The sequence below is a fragment of the Gavia stellata genome, chromosome 7 (genome assembly GCF_030936135.1).
Source record: "Gavia stellata isolate bGavSte3 chromosome 7, bGavSte3.hap2, whole genome shotgun sequence".
Lineage (NCBI taxonomy): Eukaryota > Metazoa > Chordata > Aves > Gaviiformes > Gaviidae > Gavia > Gavia stellata.
Genome location: NC_082600.1, coordinates 9343729 through 9362727, shown reverse-complemented (window position 1 = coordinate 9362727; position 18999 = coordinate 9343729).

The window sequence follows — 18999 nt, the reverse complement described above, 5'->3', positions numbered from 1 at the left end:
CTTGTATCTAGATTAAACATCTCATATTCCAGAACATGGTAAGTATTTACAGTGTGCTTTTCTAATTAAGATTGTATAGATTGTCCTAGTAGCCTAATCCACTTTTCATAGTGTGGGAAATTGGAAGGAGCTAAAATGAAGTAAAAATCAAAATGAGTGCAAGTTGGAGTCAGGAGATAATTAGGTCTATTACACGTAAGTCTAATGCATTTTTCGGAAGAAAAAATACATGTAACTCAGGAAATAGTAGGCAAGTCCAGTCTTACTGCATGCTACATCATAGTAAAAAAGTCTGTTTCCCCAAAGCTATGAATTATGACTTCTGGGGAAAAATATTTTTGCTACCTTTGGATCACCTTCAAGCTGATATGTTTCTGATTATATATGTTAGTAGTGTGTCCCAGCTCTGGAAGACATGTTTAATCAAGGCTGTTTCACTAGTGAGAGTGGAGTTTGGCATAACAGTGGTCCACACTTGAGGTACTCACCCTGTGAAACGAGCGGATCTTGGTAAGTGGGTGTAGTCAAGGGAAAGGAGATGGTTGGCACTGCTGGGACTGCTCTTAGCAGCCCTCTAGCATCCCAGGGGTTGTTTTAGTTTCCCTGAGGCACCGACCGAAGTAGTCTATAAGCAGCCTTCAAATCAGAACCTCTTATGGTGATATAAAACTTCACTTATTTCAGTGAGCTCAGCTGACTGGCTTCAGGACATTTAGATGCTGGGAACCTGAATATGCTGTTTGTGCTAGCTCTTCTTTGGGTTTTTTCCCCCCCAGAATGCAAGTAAAGTCTAGTCAATGAAGTCTTGGGATTATTCTGGATTTTGAATGGTAATTTTCCTGCAGTTTAATCCCATATGGAAGTAGAGATCCTGGCCCTGGTGAATTTAATGGCAAGACTTCCACTGACTTCAGCAAGGACAGAATTTCTCAGAGACACCATGCCATTACACCAGCGACAGTTTCACACAGTTAAGAATTTGGAGACAAGGCATAAAAATATCTAGAAAGGAGGTTCCTTTCCCAGAAAAAAAATCAGTGAAATAGTTTTGAAAATGATTTTCTAACACTAATAAAGAAAATGTAATAGACCATTTTATGCTCCTGTCCTTAGGCTGTGCCTTATACCATGATCAATATAAAAGAAAATGATATTTCCTTGATTACTCATTCAAGCAGAAAATGAGTTCTGTTACCTGAAAATTTAGAAGTTTCCTGAGTAATTGAATAGCCTTTGTACATCTTCAATTTTTGATGTTATTGGGTAGTTTATGGTATTTACTAAGATGTTTTAGCCTAATCATTTTTTTGACAGGATAAAATATCACTATTACAGTGGGAACATTCTCCTGACAGAGGAAACCATTTAACAAATTAGATGCTGAATGCAATTTGCTGATCAGTGATGCAGAACATACAATGCATGTGCAAGAAATAGTTTAAATATCAACCAGAAACTAACTATGTAAATTACACAAAAGCATCCTTCATTGTGCTGGCTTTCTCTTTCTTCCAAGACTGCAGAAGGCACTGGCAGAAATAATTTGAATATCGCAAATACATTGTATAGAAATCTGTCTGCTTCAGAATTACAGGCTCTTCTTTCAGTGCTGAACACACTTAAAAAAAATAATCTAGTTTAACATTTGGAGGAGAGCGGATTAACCAGCAGTATGCAGTCAATTCCTCCTGGTAGTTCTACAATAGTCATCAGCCTTGAGGGGTGGCTACCAAAGACAGGCTCATATCTTTCAAAGCATTCAGAAGAAAGGTCTGCTGCCTTGGCCTGCGAGACTCTACTTGAGGCATGCTAGCCCTGGTGTGGATTCTTGTTTGGATTAGTGACTAGTGCATTACCCAGCAACAACAGCTATTCAGCAAGTGCCAAAGAAAGATCTCCTCGTTCTTGCACCTGCTGAAGTTTCAGTAGTGAGCACAGAGGCAAAATGGAGATGGAATTAAGCACTTTTGTATTTGCATCTCAGCAACTGGCTAAAAGCCATGATCTTCCAGCAGATACTGTTTGCTTGAAATAGAAATCAGCATGGTAAAGATGCAACAGGACACAGCCTACTGTTATTTCTAGATTTTTTTTTTCGTGGTCCCAGGAGATGGGTGACTGTCACTTAGAGATATAGAGGTAGCTGCAGCTGCTCTTCAGTTCTGTAACATGAAACATGTGCTGCAGAGTATAAGAGAGAATAGTTTCCCTTCAGCCTCCTTCTTCTCTATAAATCTACCTCAGTTGCCCTAAATGCTGTCACTGTTAAAACTTTACAGCTCCTAGGAGCTCCGTTTAGCCATTTTGAGCATGTGGACTTCCAATAGTTAAAGGACCTAATGTGTTTAAGTTTAACTTCTCAAAAAACCTAATGAGCACTTGTAAATATTGATCCTAGTTCAGCTTTGCTAGATGGTGCCCCTCTAGTGTCATCCTATGAGAGATGTGATGAGAAACTGAGGGGAAAGATCATGAAATGCAGATCCTTGTGTGCCTTTTGCTTCTTGCTGGGAAGATAAATTTTTCCTTTGCTCTCATCTCACATGGACCACCCTTGTGAGAACTGGTTGAAGCTTTTATCTACTTGGTGGTGTGCTCTTCTCAAGTGGGAGTGCAATTCCATGAAATCATTCTTTGTCAGTGGAGTAAGGAAGTGGGGTGGGCTGTGCAGAAGCCCAAAGGTCTTTTCTAATATAAAACAAGCTGGGACTATATGCTAAATTCTAAATATGTTTGGACAATTAATGGTTGTGTGGCTCTGTTAAGTGTGTTCAGTGCTCACTAGATTGAAATGTTACCAGAAACAATTTAAAATCCATAAATATAACTAGAGACTTTGGAATAAATATGAGGACACTGCAGGGAGGGAGGGAGGGAGGGGGGAGACAGGAGAAGTAAAGACAGTTTTGTTCTCTAGTTCATGCACAGAATCACACACACAAAAAAAAAAAAGCAACCTGGTGAATATCTCTGCCTTTTATCCCTATATTTCTCCCCCTAATCCATTTCTGATGTTTTTCTTTCTTCTTCAGGCAGTGGAGCCTGATATTGTCTTCTTGGCAATTTCCCTGTTAGCCCTATGTGTCTTTATATCTTGTTTCTTTTGACTGTGTCTTCATATATACACACTTCTGACTTTTTTTCTCTAAATCTCTCAAAAGAAATAAACTAGCCCAATGTCTTTCATTTGCATGTTACAAAGGTTTCATCTGCATGGAATAATTGAATAGTCATTATTTCATGTGTTAAATTTGTTCAGGTATGGGCCTCTATTGAGAGACCTGTTCTATTCCTTCTTAATTCCTACCATCACTATTACTATAATCTCTGTATAATGCTGCCCAGGCAGAGATTGACAAACTAGGGAATTAATTGGTGAAATGTCTCTAATGTTCATTATTTTTTTGGCTATTCAAGATAAAATAGCTTTAAGAGATGAGTAAGAATGCTGTTTGCGCTCAACTAGAGCCACTGCTGCTAGTCTCTTTATTACATTCAGAGCTAGTGCAGCAGAAGCAAATGACTGCTGTCTCTGCTGTTTTCAGTTTTCACAGTCCTGTGGATTTTGTGAATCTCCTTTCCTATCTTTCTTCCTGCCTCCTTGTTTCATATGAGGATCTCTCAGAGCTCTGTCCTTCATCTTGTAGATGAGGAAACTGACAGAAAGAGATTAAGTTTAAAATGTCAAGTTTCTCAATTTTGGGTGCTAATTTTGTGTGTCCAGGCCCTGATCCTTTCAAGTGCACTCTGCATTATTGGACTTCCTTTAGATGGAAGCTGCCCTTTGAAAACTAACCATTGCTGCTTCTGGCTTTTCACCACCTTCAAGGCTGGGTAAAAATCTCCTTGAAGCTGATGGATGTGCTAGTTGCTTTCCCTTCTGGTTGAAAGTGGGGAGCAATGATATGCTCCTTTGTTTAACAATAATTGGAATATGGGAAGCTACTTCTGAGACCCTTCTGAATGCAAGTACAAGCTGGGAGGTTTTGATCTGCTTGTGGGTGAATGTCTTTAAAAGTAAGCAAGGAGAGAGGCAACTAAAAAGAGAACTGCTTCTAGCATGAGCTTGAGAGAAAACCAAAAATTGCTTGGAGCTTTTTGTGCAGAATGTTTCAGGAAGAGTAAAAAGAACTTCTTATTGATGGCTGTCCTGATTGAAGAAACAATGTTTTATATGTATTCTGCAAGTAAACAGTCAAATAGAAATGACTGCAGACCCCACATAGTATAAAAGTATGGGCTTAGAACAGAGGTTGACCATAAACACTTAGAACAAAATTGTTTAATGAGCCCTTAGATTAAAAACAGTAGGTGCATGGTCATTTGGAAGTCTTGCAAATGAACTCACCAGGACAGTCTTTATTTAGGTGCTGTGTATCTTCTGTATTTAACTTCCTAATGCTGTACTGAGTGACATAGTCCTCCTCTCCCTGAACTGTGCTCCAGGAATGAATACGGGAGGAGTGCTGAAAGATGCAGTTCCCTTGACTGTCTGGACTCATACCTTATTGAGTTAACGTGCTAAAGCATAAGAAACAGGCTACTTCTGGAAAAAAGGATAAAAGAGTGAAGACAAATGACTCCAAAGATTGGATTTTATTCTACCAATGTATTATGTAGCGCTAAGCGTTTTTTTTAAAATGGAGTGGTCCAGTTGCTTATCTGCTGCTACTCTCTTTCCCCATTGCTATCGCTCCTCCAGTAGGGAATCTAAGTCCAGACCTTCCAGCTTTGAGAAACCAGGCAACAGACAGGGCAGAGTTCAACAAAGCAAGTGTGAAACTGCAGCCAGTCACCCAGCTGATTATCCTTGTTGATCCCCTCAACTGGATAGCCAGACTTCTTTGGGATTATAGCTTTTTTTTTTTTCTTGAAGGTTTATTTTTTCAACAGTTCAAGCAAATCAGACTCTGCTACTTCCCTTCCCCCATTACATTTGCTTTAGCAAGATAACAGGTGAAAAGAACATGTTCTGTGCTAACACATTGGCAGCAGATTTTTCTCTAAACTTCTATTACATTTAAAGCCTATTTACATTTAAGATGTTGCCTAAATTTCTAGTGATTCTGGATGAAGAGCAAACCTGATTAGTCTTGGAATATACTAGGACCTCTGTCTCTCAAGAGTTATCCTGCTTGAAAATCTAGAGCTGCTTTCCTGGGAGAATGCAGAAGTCATGTTCCCACTGCAGGAATTTAACCCCTTCCAAAATGTTCTGTCCCTGCATCAGAACACCTCAGCTCTAAAGCTTCTCATTAAAACAGCAATGCACATTAGATTCCATTGTTTCATGACTCCATTGAATATGATTTTTATGTTTCATTATTGCATTTATTATGGAGAAATGTTTTAGGTTAGAATTCTTCTATTTGTTGGTTTCTTTGAGAAAGTGATGGCTTTTTTTGTTTATTGATTTTTTCCCACCACATAAATTTTACTGGATCCCTTCTCGGTGCTATGGAGCAATGGGAATAGAAGGACGAAGGCACTTCTTTTGGGAGGGTGGATGTAGGTCATGGATCAGCTGTCTAGAAAGGTAGGAAAGGGATGTGGTTTGAGAAGTAGGAGGAGGCTGGTGTAAAGTGAAACTGAAGTGAAGTGAGTGCAGGAGTGTGCTGTGGGAGAACAACCCACCAACACAGTGTGGCAACAGGGCCTTCCAAGCTCTAGAGAATACCCTTATGTTGTTTTTGTGACACCTCATGCTGGCTCCTGCTGCCCATCATCCTGCTCTCTTGCTGGATCTTATTTGTAGCTTTACTTGCCTGGGTGGCAAGGGAGGGTTTGCTTGAGGAGCAAGGGGAAGAGGGATACCTGATGGTTCTTAATGAGTTTGGGCTGGGGACTGACTCCTCCACAGTTTGGGATAATGGGGGAAGAGGGGTGCATACAGGAGATGTGGCCTGACTTGAATCTGATTTTATCCTCTAATTTTATCCAGTCAGTGCCTCAGCTGTAGCGAGAAGTCCTCCTTGCAGGAAGAAAAGAGCTGATCTGATCTAACAGTTTGCAGCCAGGCAAAGGAGCAGTCTTTTCTCCCCCACTCCTGCTTGTACAGCCCTGCCTTCTCCTGATTTGCCATTTGTCTGACCTCTCGAGGAGTAGATTCATCTTACCAGCCCAGCAGTGAGATGAAAAAAGAAAGAAAAAAAAAAAAGAAACTCCCTCTCTCCCTCTTCTTTTGCTGGGATAGCTTTCTGCGAAGTTCCCAAGTTGAAGTGACTTCTCCTGGGTCAGGTGAGCTCCAGAGCCAGCAGAAGAGACAGGGAGGGACCACATGGTCCTGAGAAGACAAGGGAGAGACGCTGCTGCTGGTGATGGCAGTGAGCTGTCAGACAAGAGGAGATGACCCAATCTGACCACAGCCAGTAGCCGCTGCCACTGAAGACTGATTATTTTTGAAGGGGTAGTTGAACTAAACTTGCTGCAAAATGAGGTCTGATTCAGAAAACTGAATTAAAAAGATATGTGGGAAGAGTCACCATTTTTTCATACCTACTTCTTTGTGGTGACATTGAAAAGAGAAACAGGAGTTTTCACCACTGTGGTGGTTGTGGTGGTTTGATTTCTTTTTAAACAGACTCCTTAAAGGGCAAGTTGTTTTTAAGTGTCTGCATTGATCAAAGAATAAAGCTCAGTTGCTTCAGTTGTTGTAAGTACTTTGGGAATTTTTCAGCCACTTCAGGTGGCTTTGTAACTCTCTCTCTTCTCTTGTTCTTCCGTTGGCATTATCTTCTGCATCTTGAACTTTGCTTTGGTAGTTGGATTCAGGTTGTCTGCTGAGGAAAGAAAATATATTTCAGTTTGCCTGAGTATATTAGTTGTATTGTAAGAGAGACTCTGAATTGAGGACAGCTGTTCTTGATGTCTGTTGAAAAAATATTGAAGAGCAGTGGGTGTGACCAATTGCATTTCATCCCCATACCAAAGCCACTTCATTAGTGATTGCTTTGAGCCAGCAGGCCTTCTCTATCTTGTCCACCTATTCTTCCTCCTCCCACTGCCTACTTTCTCGTAAAATCATAGCAAAAAAGGAGGCAGCAATCATTTGCAAGCTTAGGTTGAGTAGCTCTAATAAACAGGTGTATGTCCTTCATAGCAGTTGTTATCTTCTGTAACCGCATGGTTCGCTTTTTATATCACCTGCTCAGTGTATGTAAGGTAGTTAACACTCCCTGCTGATTCTTTGTGGCTTTATGGAAAGCAGCCTTCTCCAAGGGCTCCTACACTATAATGATTATATGTCTTTCTTTTCTTTTTTTTTCCTGAACTAATGTAACTAGACTAAATGTAACTAGATTAAATGAAGAGGAATTGCTAAGACCCTCCTCAAAAGAGAGTTTTGGCTAGTGTAACTGTAGGGTAGATGGGAAGCCATTGCCTTTAACCCTGCAGTACATAGGGAGGAATTCCTTTAGGGAAAAAGTAGCAGGTTGGGGCCCTGGAGAGCATAGGAGGTAGGTGAAAAGGAGGAAGAGAGAAATAGACATTTATGTCCAGGACAGCAAGAAACAAAATCCGCTTCCATGACCTGACCATGGTTGTGTATTGGTAAGAAAGAGCTCACGCTATGGAAAAGACTTTGTTTCTGTCATCTCTAGAGGCCAACTTCTCTGGAAGCAGAAAGACTGGAGAAATAAGGTCTATTTTTGGTTTTGGGGGAGCAGGGTTGTCTCCTTCATAACATCAGTCAGTAAGCTAGGACCTCTGAAGAAAATGGATATTTATTTATAATAATTTAATGGCTACTTCAGGACATATGAGCCCTAACAGACATGTTCTACTACAGCAGTATATTCAAGGCCAAGAGGTCCAAGGGAAAATGCAGGAATATGCTGCAAGACCATGAGCCATGGCTGGGAGCTGTATCTGGAAAGACTTAAATGAGGGCACAAGGGAGTTTGAGCTGTTGCAGTAGGGGAAATCCTTTGGACTCAGCAGACCAAATCTCTTATTTAGTAATATCCTATACTGTACGTGTGACTGCTTGTTTTTTCACGTATGATTTCTACAGAAGTTTTGGATCCATGTTGAGTATCTGGAAACCCAGGTTTCCTACATTTAAAAACCAAGTTGAATTCAAAATCACCTATGTTTAACCTGTATTGGATGAGGTAAATTGGAGGAAGAGAGAATTCTCTCTTGCACAGAATCAAGAAACACAAGTTCCATGTGCTCAGTCAGTGACTTTCAGACTTTGACCTCAGTTGTCTGCTGCCAAGACTGCAACTAATTGAAAAGAGAATAAAATACTACAGCAATCTTGAATCCTAATTTATATTGCAATAATTTAACATTTAAAACTTTAGATTTTTTTTTTCTTCTCTTTCTCTAAAGGATGAACCTACTAGAAATGGTTTTCTTTAATTACAGCCTCAGCCTACTAGATAAGAGACCTGGATAAAAACGGAAGGATAGGGATTCCTTAGAATGCAAGCAAGAATGAATCCTTAGCAGGGTGGACTCCATATGTTTATTGGTCTGTCCCTAGTGCAATGGCAGAGCTGCTTATCATTACAGCTGAGCTCCAAAAGAGTGGACCTTCAGAACCTGCAGCTAGCATTGGATGCAATCTGAATGTATCGCAACGTCCAGACATGTCCCTGCTGAGCTTGAAGCTAGGAGCCTCAAGGAGAGGGGCTAGTATGGTGGCTGAAAACTTTATCAGATTTTGAAGTGCTGTGAATGAAGTGGCTGTATTTAAAGCTGGTAAATTTTCACAGAAGCTTTTCTGTGTGGAGTGGAAATAAGCCTCTCCTTGTGATACTGATTTTTCATTTCTTTTGGCAATAGTTAGGGAATGAAGTGTATGGTGCTGGGGTGGAAGCTGTGGTAACAAAGCCAGGTATTCCCCCACTGGATACTCACAGGTGATGAGAAGAATGTACCTTTGCCCAAGATAATACAGGGATGGGTAGTTTCCTTCAAATTCTTTTAGGCATAATTGTGGTATTTATTTCTGCAAATTTAATACTGCATCCTTCTTTTCCTTAAAGTTTACTTCTTTTTATGGATATGTGGGATACTGCAATGAAATTGTGTAGCTTTTTTTTACAGCTATCAGCAGGTGTCCTTGAGGAGATTGCCACAGCAATTTAATAATAGGCATGCAAGAACATGTAACCACTGATGTACATTGTCCAAAAGATTCCCTCTGCAGTTCTGTTCTGGCCCTTTTTCTTCACTCCTCCTTCAGTGTGATCCTTTTACTATAACACCTTTAAAACTTGTGGGAGGTGGTAAAAAGGTTCTTTGTTAGGTGAATCCTCAAGTCAAACCACTCTTCAAATTGCTTACAAAGTGTGAATTTGCTACAAAGCTAAGTCATGACTGTGAGACCTGGGGTGCTAAATATAGTGGGGATGCTGAGAAGAAAACTTGGTGCTTTACTTGGGGAGTATACAGATAGTATACACCATACAGTTGACATGGTGAATCCTGTGGTCCCAGGAGCTGCTCAACCTTGAGTGATTTTAAGTGATAATGATATAAGTAACTCTACGTATCTGGGACAACACAGAATTTATCCATTCATCAATGATGGGCCTGGGTTGTCAAGTAGGTAAGTTTACCCATTTTACTCACTACAACACCTTTGTCTAAGGGAACTGCTTTTTGAATCTATTGGCATTAATGTATTCTCCTTTATGCACCTGCACACTCAGGGGAGCATACTCTCCTGAGCTACATCTTATTTGGATTATTTTTGTCTTGTGTATTGTCTCAAAGCTCCTTGTAGCAGCTCCACATGTCTGCTAGACAGATGCTGTTCCAGTTACAAACTGCTGTAGCTCAGAGTCTAATCATCCCTTTCTATGCATGGAAACTCCTGTCTTGATGCTCACCCCCCAAAAAAAGCTATGAGAAAAATATATTAATTAAAGGCGTTCTCATTTTATATTGTTTTAGGAAACATTAATATACATTTCTTTATATCTCAAAAAGAGAGAAGAGAACTTGACTTATTTTTCTTTGTCTACTGCCAACGTGTTCCTGACAATTTATCTAGTTATTCTTTATTCCATCTGGTTATCTAACACATAAAATCCTTAAAACAATCTTAATTTGCCTTGATTGAAGTTTTTTGCTTATATTACCCAAAATAGCAGTGGCTCCTAACTGAGGGAAGATCTGAATGGAGAGGAAAGATACAATACACAGGTAACTGCTTAATGCTGCTCCTAATGCTTATTTGGTATCCTTAGTCCTTCTTCCTCTTTCCCCTTTTAGATCTGCATTTTGTGGACACTTCTGCAGAGGTGTACATGTATTATTCTAACCTTAGTCAGGGCTGTCTGCCTGGCAGAACACGTACATTAGCTCTTAGATATGCCTGTGGCAACACATCTTGTACAGAACAGTTTTCTTCTGCAGAAAGCTGGTGTGCTGTAATGTGACTGATAACAGGGACTGCTGTAGTTTCTGGTAGATTTACCCCCAAAAAGGCAGGTGTCTATTTTACTAGTTGACTTCCCCTGGATTTCATGGGGAGAAGACAGCCATAAGGATGTCCTCACAAGTCTAACTTCTGCTGATGGCCATGGGTAGCATCCCCTCTGTCCTTCCTGGTTTTGAAAGTTTTTGCCACCCATTTGTGGAAAATAAAGGGCCCTTTAGCAGTAGAGTCTCTGTTGCTGTCTTGAGAAAGGAGCAGGGGGACAGTTGCTAAAAATAGTGGGGAGCTTTGGCAAGGGTCAGGTATTTAGAGCAAAGGGACTTGCAGCATCAGGGCCTGGTACAGATGGTTTAGGGGCTATGCCAGGACATGGGGGAAAGCAGCCCTTATATGAGTGAACAACTAAGGTGCACTTCTGTAGTATTTAGTGGTAAACCTTTACGTTCCTATCCCATTAGTACTGAGGATGCTAGGGAACATGACCTTGCCCTTAAACAGTGTTTAATGGTTACCACAGGCATAAATAGGACTGGGTACACACAGGTCCGACTCTGTATAAGAACTAATCATCAAAAAGTGCTGGCAGTAGGGATTTAAATCCCCTGTAGCTTGCAAAAGGCTTTATCTGTTAAAACAAAAGGAATTTCAGATTAAAAGCAGCTGTGTTTGGACCTGCAAAATAGTAATGAGAGGAGACGGGGAGGCTCAAGGAAAAGAACATAGAAACAAGGTAGAAAGGCAAATTTAATGCCGAGAAAAATTGCATTAGCATGAAGTAATTATGGGAATGGCTGACTGAGTGGATAGTAATACCACCTTGGTTTGGTCCTGGCTGTGCTTGCAGAGAAGCTGTTGATAGCAAAGGGGGCAGGACTATTTCAGCTGCATGGGTTGACAACAGTTGAATCTCCTACCTCAGACGAGAGATTTCAGAAGGTTGTGTAGACTTGGAGGTATTTTGGGATCTAAAATGCAGGAGTGAATAACATGAGGCTTTATCCAAGCAAATTTACAAGCATGTCAGCTTCCCTAGAGTAAATAAGGTTAATGCTGTGCAACTAATCAAGCATTTTGAAAGCAATTGCAATGTATAATTGAGAATTGGACCTTGTTGTATGTCTTAAATTTTTTTTTTAAATAAATGTTAACTTGGTAAAATAACGATACTGCCTTAAATGGCTTCCAGTTCATTTGCTTTGTTTGAAAAAGAAGGTAGTTACATTAAAAAAAACAAAAATCCCTCCTTGTCTGTGTTTATGCATCAGGTGTTTAAAAACAATGCCAAAGTAGTTTATTAATTATGTTGCCCAAAGTGTCTAAGATGAGTACATTGCTGGTTCAGAGCAAATGTTAATTACGTTTCAGGTTTTCCTGTGACAAAGATATAAAAAGTTTGATTTAGCTTTTTGAAATCTCAGTATTTGCTTCCAGAATTGCTGATTAGTTAATCATTCATGTTTCTGTGCTAAATATGAGAATGCTTGGCTTATAAAATGATTCAGTCACGTAAGAGCTTTAACTGCAGTGAACGACAAATTCAGAAGCTTGTTATGTCAGAAAGGAGGAGGAGGAACTTCTGTTTAGGTCTTGCCTTCACAGGGAAAGGAAACACTGATAGTATCTGTGTAATCTTGCACTGATGAGCAGGCATCACATTGCTTTGAAAAGATTAATATTTGAGATCTGATGACTAAGTGGTGGTGGGCACAGCTGCTTTTTTAGAATCAGAGATAAAGGAAAGAAGGAAAACAAATCCAGAATTGCTATGTGAAAACCTTGCTGACATGTAATGCTGTCAGAACATTTATAAAGAGCAGAAACCCTATTCAGTGTCAATCAGGTACGTGCTATATTGAATGAAATATTTATTATTTTAAATGTTGCCAAAGCTCTGCAATTGATAGCCTCTGGATTTATGAACAATAACCTCTATAAGTGAAATGAGACAGTTAAATTATTGAGAGTTTTTGTTCTGGTTCCAATGCAAATTTGTTCTTGAAGTCTAACAGTTTATGCAGATTAAATGATCTTTCAACAGGTTTGTGTTTTAAAAATTCTTTGAGAATTCAGAGAAAATTGTGGAAGTTTGCTATATTTTAGGACTTTGACTTAAGAATTTAATTAGAATAGGATTGCTGCACTAAAAGCAGGAGAAGTATTTTTGAAAAAACATTAGGGGTTTGGATTTTTTTAAGGTTTTTTGAAAACTGCACAAATGAATATGCTAATAAAAGGTAAAAGCCACTTCTTAGTATCATAGTATTTTTTAGGACCTGATCCAAAGCAAATTGGAGTTATTGGAAGTTTTCTCATTGACTTGACTGGACTTTGGATCAGGCTTTTCAAATTCCAGGTCTCATACTGAGAAATGTCTCAGGTTTTGTTCGTACAGTTGCTGTGTCTACCTCAGTAGTTCTCCCATATTAAAGTTGGTGATATAGGTTTACATTCTTTTAATTAGAACTTCAGTTTTGAAAAGAATCTTCCTAATTAGACAAGAAGATACAAGCCTGGTTCTTAAGTTTGCTTTCGGAAATGCTAAAAGTTGTATTTAACAATAACTAAAGATCGGACAGCACGTGTGTAAATCTTCATCAAACCCATCAGAACCTCTGCCTGAACGCTAGTAAAGACTTCTGGCTAGCAATGACAAGAATGATCTGGTCTTTTTCTCCTGGAGGTTTTATAAGTGAGGTTTTATTAGAGAAAATAAATTTCAATCTGGAGAGAGGATGGGATAAACAGCAAATTATGCAATTTAGACCTTGGAATGGCTGGTAAATGTGCTATTTCCTTTTGGGAAAGGGTTCATCCTTGTCATATGGAGAATGATGCACAATTACCATTTATGTGTAGAGAAAGTTTTGATATGGTTGTAAGTTGCATGAGAAACTGCTTTTGAACATAAAGTCATTTAGCATTCGATTCTGATGTGCTGAGTATTACCAGCAATCTGTTTCCTCATCCATATCCTTGAAATTCCTTGCTCATCTGTTGTCCCCCCAAGAGGGGGAGAAATCTCAGACCGAAGTATGGTGCCTTTAGTGAAGCAACAAATACATTCTGTATTTCTAATTCAAAGCTTTAGAACTTTCATTTACTATTTGAGAACTTTATCAAAATTCCTCCTTATGTTTGTGAACAAAGTTTAAACACAGAATCACCCCTTTGTCGCTATCCCCTTTTTTGCTTTCCTTTCTTAACTTTCCTATATCTTTTTAAATAAGATGTAACTTACATTTTGCAGACACAGTGACTGTAACACAGTGTTAGGGAAAGACAACTGTAGTCTCTCCATTCTCAGACTGGTGACTGTGTGTGTGAGTGAACAGTTCAGCTTCCTCAGACTTTCAAAGGAGAAATAACAATAAAAATCTTAGACCTGAAGGGACGGACTAAATCTGGTGCTTCTTTACAGTTGATCTCTTAAGTGCTGTAAATTATAAGAATCAGTTAACGGAGCTTCAAGTATTGCTGGAGAAAGTGGAATCACAAAAATTTTTTTATATCCCAGTGAATTTGTTTATTGGTAACCTGATAAACTTATAATATCACAGGAAGAAAATACCCATAGTTTTAGAGATGGTCTTAAAATGTTGCAGTTGCAGAATTGCCTTCAATAAGAGTCAGCCACTGTGAGTCTGTGATGATATTCTGATAAAGAATGGATTGAAATGTATTAATTACACCACTGTAAAGCCATGTTAGTATATGATCTCTTTAAATACACTTAGGTTTAGTTCTGGTTCTTGAATATCGACTTAAAGGTACAAGTAGCAAAGAACTTATAGTGAAAAGGGATGGTGATACAGGGGGCTGAATAGATTTTATATCCACTATGTTGTTGTGCTCTTCTTCAGTTATCTGCAACATGCTTTTGCTAGCAGCCAGAAATAGTCACATCGACGAGTTTGCTGGTCCATTCCTCCAGAGACAGGAAAGATGAAGCTCAGAGAACAGAAATCCCAGAATAATTGCTCAGCTTTCATTTTAATATGACTAAGAGGACATTCAAGTTTTGTCTTGATTAATATATTAGACAAATGTCCACCTGTGTGAATCAACAACAAAATTCTGACTAACTCAGTTGAGACAGGATTTTACCCACAGTAAAAGGCAGGTTTTCATGTCCAGGTTAATGGTGAGACAAATCTAGAACAGCTTTTTTTTGTTTAAGGGACTAAAACATGTACACAAACTTTTGTAAACTGTGGGTGATGTTAAACATATCTGAACTGGGATCTGATGCAGCATTATAACAGTGTTTCATAGCTTGAAAGGCAAGAATAAGCAATTTCTAGGTTTCTGTGTTAAATCAGTGAATTAGTGATGATGAGGGAAAGGTTATGGCATAATTACTAATTTGTCAGGCAGTTGTAAGTCTTTTAAGTCATCAAAATCAGGTATCAAATAACTAAGTTGCGAAAACTTTTTTTTAAAGAAGTTAGAATAAAATTGCAGGGGCAAAAATATTTAGTCTTGAATTTTCTGTTAATGTGAAGATGCATAGCAAAATGAATACAAGTGAAATAGTATTTTACATAAATTCCAATGAGGAAACAAATTGCCTTATAGCTCAAATTGCCTTATAGCTAAAACCAGAAAAGCAGCTAAAACTGTACTGCATTGCATACATATTCATTCATAGATTTCATTTCTATCCAATTATAGAAAAGGTTGTTTATTCAAGTTTTATGGCTAAAAAGACAAAAGGTTGCTTTATGCAGTAAAAGGTAAGGCAACCACATATTAGGTAAGGCAGCCACATATTTATGAAGTGTGTTGTTTGAATACTGAGTAGAGCAAGACGTAAACTGGACACTCCTTGCTGTCATAGTCACACAAATGAAGCAAGTGCCTCAGTGTCTCCCAAAGCACAGTTCAACTCTGCAGCTTTAGTGGCTGCTTGAGTGGCAGTGATTGAAAAGGCATCTTGCATGTGGCATGTTTTTCTTGGACAGACACGATAGGCTGTCTTGAAAACAGCGCTGACAAGTGCTGTTAGTTGATGAGGCTTTGGGCTCGTTGCTTAGTAAGACCACTAGTGAAACAGACTCTTTCACTACGTAAATTAATCCTACAGCATAAATAATTTGCATAGCAAAGAGGCTGTCTGGAAAAAAACACAGTAAATAAGATGGGTTTTATTTGGGGGAGGAGAGAGTGGAATAAGGGATATTGCACATTGGTCTGACAGAAAAAAGTCTGTTGCTTTTTCTCCACACATCAGGTCACCTAGATCTGAAAAAATTACTCCCTGACAGCAAGTTTGCAAGGAGGGTTTTCTTATGCCAAAGACAACTATGGTTATCACTGTTCTTTCTCAGCCTCATAAAGCAAGAGGTCATTTGAGGAACCTGAGGCATGCCATGCTCAAGGGAACAGCCAATGCATCAGGTCTGCTTAGCCAGGAGAAACTAAATCCTGCATTTACTGACATACATGCCAAACAGAAACTCCCACCCCATGTTTTGGAGCTATGGCAGGTCAGATCCTTGGGTGGTATAGCATGTGCTGCAGAAATAAATGAGTTCATGTTATCTGGGGATATGTCCTGTTTGTCTACTCACCTATCTAATCTTGTTGCCTATAGGTTGCCGGGGGGGCTAGGTTTGAGGGGCAGTTATGACCTTACTCTATTGTCCATTGGCCGAAGGGCTCTTAATATCATCACAGGTTTTTATGCCCAGTGATGGACAGCTGCTGCCAGGGAAAATCTCTCATTTTTGCTTTCTTTAGAAAGCAAGACAGACAGTCTCTCTCCCTGAGAGGATAGGAAGTTTCAATTCCTGCTGTATTCCTATTGCCTGATTTACTTGTTTTTCTTCACATACTGACTTTTTTCCCCTCTCCCTTTTCTCTCTTAAATTTTTGTCTGGCACGAGTGCGTTGCTGCTGGCACTGCTCTGTGTGTGCTTTCTGTATATCCTCACAGACTCGTGTGGGGGAACTGCTGTGGGAACAGGGAATAAATGCAGTGGTATTTTCAGTCTCCAGTTTATTTATTTCTAATACGGGAGGTTCTGAATTGTTATAAGAGTAAAGAGAAAGAACTTGACTTGAGTCAAAGAATCTCAGCCTCTGTGCCAGCTCATGTCTACACCATGCCAATAACTAAGAGACAGTTATTCAGTAACCCTCCAAGTTGTGTAAAAGTCCTACTGGGCAAAATGAGGGTATTTATCCATATATATTTGCCCTTTTTGATGTCAGATGATTGAGCATGGCACTCTGTTTCTGAGCAGAGTCATACAAATTAAAGATGTCCCTCAATACAGGCTTTTCTAATGACTAGAGAGTAATGGGGTGGAGGAAGGCTCCTATACGCTCGCTCTAGGGCACTGTCATTAAGAGAGAGATGGTTGAAGGAATGAATTCCTCCTGGTTCCAAGGAACTGGTGTATTCCCTACTGATGGCACAAAGCTGTGTTCTGATCATCAAACCAAGAATTAACTTCTCAGAATTAACTTCTTAAGAATTAGCCTAATAAATTAGCATGTGCTGAGAGACCCAAGTGTGCTTCAGAGATGCTGGATACAGATGCACATCCCAGCTCCATGAAAATCTGAGTCCCAGGTGTAGGCCAGCGTGTACCATTCTTCCCTGCCCTTCCTTGTGTCAGAAGGAGACGCTTTCTTTTAATAATAAAGTTCTTACTGGAGAAGGGTGATATTCTGTGTACTGGCTTCTGCCATGATACTGCTGTGGATTGAAGTGTGATTACAAGATCATTGTGGTTGCTACTTGTGTAATAGTTTTAACAGATGTTTCTTTTCTAATGGAACATGCTAAAATTTCACACTGAAATTCAAATATTCTTTTTGATGGAATGTGTATTGAGTGTCCACGCTGTACTTTGAAGTAATGACATGGAGAGTAAAGGAGCTGAAGTCTCTCAGTTTGCATTTCTGGTCTCTGGATCCTTAAGTCTATGAAATGTATGTAAGAAATGCAAATCATAGAAAGCTTAAATCCATTCTGAGGTCTGGTAACATTTTAAGGGTCTACAAATTGAAAGGTTAGAAACTACTGTAGTCAAACTTAACTCTAGTTTGAATTGAGATCTGAAAATCTTTTCCAATTGTCTGCATACCTTCTAGTGAACTAATCCTATTGCAGTATATGCAAGACAGCTGTTTTCATGTACCATGAAGTGTTGAATGCTGGTTGTCTTTGGACAAGACCCACAGCTCCTACCTTCTTGAACAAAGTTGACAAGGTGGCCAGTGTCCGGGGTAATTAATGATCCTTTGATATGCTTCACTTTTTCCAGCACAGGTAAAATGGAATTTCCTCTGCTATGAGTGCTTCCAGTAGTGGATGAACATAGTCATAAAAAAAATTCTAGTGGGAATGGACATCTGCAGAGCAACTAATCCAGCATCCTGCTCTAAGTGAGGTCAGGTTGCTCAGGGCCTTCTTCAGTCAAGTTTTTTTTACATCTCCAAAGACGGAGATTTCACAGACTTTCTGGGTATCCTGTTCCTGTACTTAATTCTCACTGTGAAGAATTTTTTTCATATGTCCAACGGGAATTTCCCTTGCACTGGCTTGTGCACTTCTGAAAAGAGTCTGCTTTGTTGTCTTTGTAACTCCACTTTAGGGAGTAGAAGACTGCAGTTAGAGCTTCCTGCAGTCTTGTGTTCCTATGGTGGAACAAACTCAGTTCCCTTGGTGCCCTGAAATATATTTATGAAGGTTTAGAATAACCTAGAAGTTGTCAATGTCCTCAGTAACACAAAGGCTAAGGTAGGCCAAAGAGAGTGCTCATTTTGCTTAAGCGTTTCGAAGTATTCTTGCCCATGTGCTTTTAATCTGCAATATTTTCTTCAGAGGATGTCTTGATCTCATTGAGAACAGGCTATTAATTTTGCAGGAATGGGTACAACATCTGAGGTCTGGACAGATAGCTTTATTTTCATTTTGCTATCTGCCCCCTACTTGTTGTATCTAGTCCTTCTCAGGTAATAATAAACTTGTTTGCTTACAGGCATTCTGTTGGCAGTATCTGGCACTGCTTTGTTTAATGAGTAATAAGTTTTTTGCACAAAACTTGAAGCACAGGTGCCATTTTATGCATCAGGAATGACTTTCCTTTAATGATCAGCTTTTGAGAAAATGATTCAGTTCATTGCAACAACTGAGTTGTGAGTTGTGTGAAGTTTAACTTAGCAGAATATTAATAGAACGCTTTACAACATGACTGAGGGGCTTAGGCTGTGGGGTAGTGGAATGCACACTTGCTGAATCACCTCTATTAAAACAAAAGGAAGAATGATTGCACTTTAATTTAAACCTAGCAGAGGAAAAGGTCATCTTAATTTTCTATTGCAAAAAAGTATGACTTGCCTATAAAAAAATATGACTTGCCTATAAAATTCTAAGCATGTTGTAGTGTATGTTGATGGAATGGTGCCTGAGAACATCCATCACTCCATTGCTTTTTGCAGACTGTTGCGTTCTAGGAGAAGCTATTGTACTATGTTTCCAAGAAGGCTCTGAAACATGGCAGCCTGCCCTCTCTACCTATTTTTTCCCCTTTCCAAAACTAAAAAAAAAGTTTATTTATTTCATACAAGGCTTTTAAAAAGATACTTGGTAT